The following is a 2,651-nucleotide window of genomic DNA, read 5'->3' as shown; positions in this document are numbered from 1 at the left end:
TCAAGTCACTTGCTACGGACGCAGGAGAATTTACATCCAAGTACATGTAACCTGAGCAAAAAGTTAAAACTTTGGCATGTTCCCCAGTGTGTCAAAGGAGGTTGGGAGGAGGGTTGTGGTGTACATCTAACGTGTAACCTAGTTGTGAGCATTGCGGGGTCTTTTTCCTTTTAGTAGCTCACCTGCTGATACCTGTAAGCAATATGTTTGGTATTTCTACATATATTAAATCCCCTCCACTGGAAGAACCAAACACATTGTTTGCTCCCCCACCATCCTCCTTTACAGCAATGCATTTATTACAAAAGTACAGCTGTGCTTTAATTGAACACTACTAACATGCAACATCAACTGTGAAAAGAAGACAATACTATACATCAGGCCCTTATTTTCCAAGACAGATGTCTCATTTTGATAGAGATTATGGGCTATGTTGCTTCTGTTTTAGAAACCACATACTGTAAAGTCTCGCAGAGGAATATGCCTGTTTTCTAGACACCCAACTGCAATCCACATAAAGCCTCTACCCGCTGAAAAGAGATTTCATAGATTAATCAGCTTCATATTGGTATATGGGGAAAAACACCAGCATGCTGCTTACTAAACAACAGGAAGCATATGTGCTTTTAAAGAAGTGAAACTTCATACTTAAAATTCAACACACTTCCCAATGAAAGGCAACATATGCTCAGCTTGGCACAGCCTTGATTTGTACTAAAATGACTTCCCTTTAGGATTATCCAGAATCTGGTTTGTTTAGCTAAAGTTCTGACAGGTTGTAATATACCCAGGGGGATAACATGTATCTGGTGTGCATAATATCCACTGCGCCATTATTTGTTTTTTTTTTTTTTCCCTTTAAAGGGAAATCTCAATTCGTATCATGCATATTTTGCAGTGGACATACTTTGAAGATGGAACTGTAAAAATAAAACTACTTTTAGATATATGTGGAGATTAGGCCGATACATTCATGGTTAAAACACTTGAGAAGGAAGAAGGAAATGTTTGTACTCTCCTAACATCTTTGCTTGAACCCAAATGAAGGTGTCATCAGATGAGAGGGATTGAATGTAACTATAGCATATGTTAAAGGCAATATTAAAAAAAAAATATATGTACTAAGTCCATCTGTGAGATACCTGCAAAATTCCCTGTCTTGTATCCCTTTAAACACATTGTAGGTACAAAAAAATAGTTATTGTGTTTGCTATTTACAGCATGCTCTTATCTGCACAGGAAGTTACCAACTTACAAGCTTTCTGTCAAAATCCACAAGTATTTTTGCACCTAAAAAAAAAGAGCTAATGAAACTCTTTCAATTGTATATTTAGCAGACCACGAGGGAGCAAATCAGATAAGTTTATGGTTTACAGGCACATTATTTTAGCACACATTTCCTTTATGAAAACGTCATGTACCCCTTTGTCTTTTTTAATGTTTCCTATTTCATCTTCATACAGTCATAGGGACAGTAGAGACATTTTCAATGTTAGATACAGCCAACCTTGAAGTTACACTTCCACCCTTTTGTTCTTTTCTTCCATGGAAACATACCAATAGCTCTGTAGAAATACATTGTTTTGTGGCGGTTTTATCTTCTACAGGGCACAGGGTGTGTGCCATTGTTCTATGCAGGTGCAAATTCATGACTATGGACCAAAAAAAGAAACCAGCAAAGCCATGTAGATATGTCTTGAGTTTTAACGATTTTGTTTAAAGTTGGTAACCTATGTAAAACTGTAGTGTACACTAAGTTAGAATAGCTGCTTTTAGACAGGAGATCTGGTTCTGACTTTTTCCTGAGCTGTGTACCTTGTTCTAGCAATATTCTAAAAGTTAAGAATATCATTTAAAAAAATAAAAAGTTTAGCTATTTGGGAAAAATTGTACATGTAGGGGCCAATAAGTACAAACAAGGAAGCAAACTTCAACCAGATTTAAAAATAAAGATTCTGATTGTCTGCCATCAGTTAAACAATTCTCTGGTATTTATTTATTGGAAACTATGAAGACAGAAACATAGGAGCTAATTGTTTGCTGGTCCTGCCATCTTTTTTTCATGCCTTGAATACCTAGCAAGGCAATGATAAAAAAAAACAAGCATGCAACCGGAGGGGTTGAAAAAGGTTTAGTCACTTACCAGACAGCCATCTAATGTCACACAGTGCTGGTAACACATGGACAACAGCAAGATTACAGAAGTGATGGTTTCCATTAGCCATAACTGGTCCAGTGTGCTATTAATTTTTACTACCACAGCTACCCAAGAAGTGACTGAAGCAGTTACCAACCCTGGCACCAGAAAGACATAGCCCTACATCATGAAGCCAGGATTGATCAACAACCCTAGAATAAGTATTTAATGTACAGCGCTGCGTAATATGTTGGCAGTATATAAATCCTGTTTAATAATAATAATAATATTAGGTATTTTATGTCTGGCCAGTAATTGTTCCTTCAAGAAGGTTCTTATATTTCTGTCCTTATGGGTAGGTCCAGTGTAAATAAAATAAGCCATTTTGTTTAAGCAGCTGCCTTGTGTCAAACAAGTACAGTGGCTAAGGAACAATCATTAATGTTTTGATAAACAATACCTTTCCAGTATAAATGAAATATGGAAGTCAGATTCTACCACAATACCCCCAAAA

This window comes from Pyxicephalus adspersus, unplaced genomic scaffold (assembly GCF_032062135.1).
Source record: "Pyxicephalus adspersus unplaced genomic scaffold, UCB_Pads_2.0 Sca751, whole genome shotgun sequence".
NCBI classification, from domain to species: Eukaryota; Metazoa; Chordata; class Amphibia; order Anura; family Pyxicephalidae; genus Pyxicephalus; species Pyxicephalus adspersus.
The sequence above is the reverse complement of the archived record's forward strand: the minus strand, read 5'-3'. Positions refer to the sequence as shown.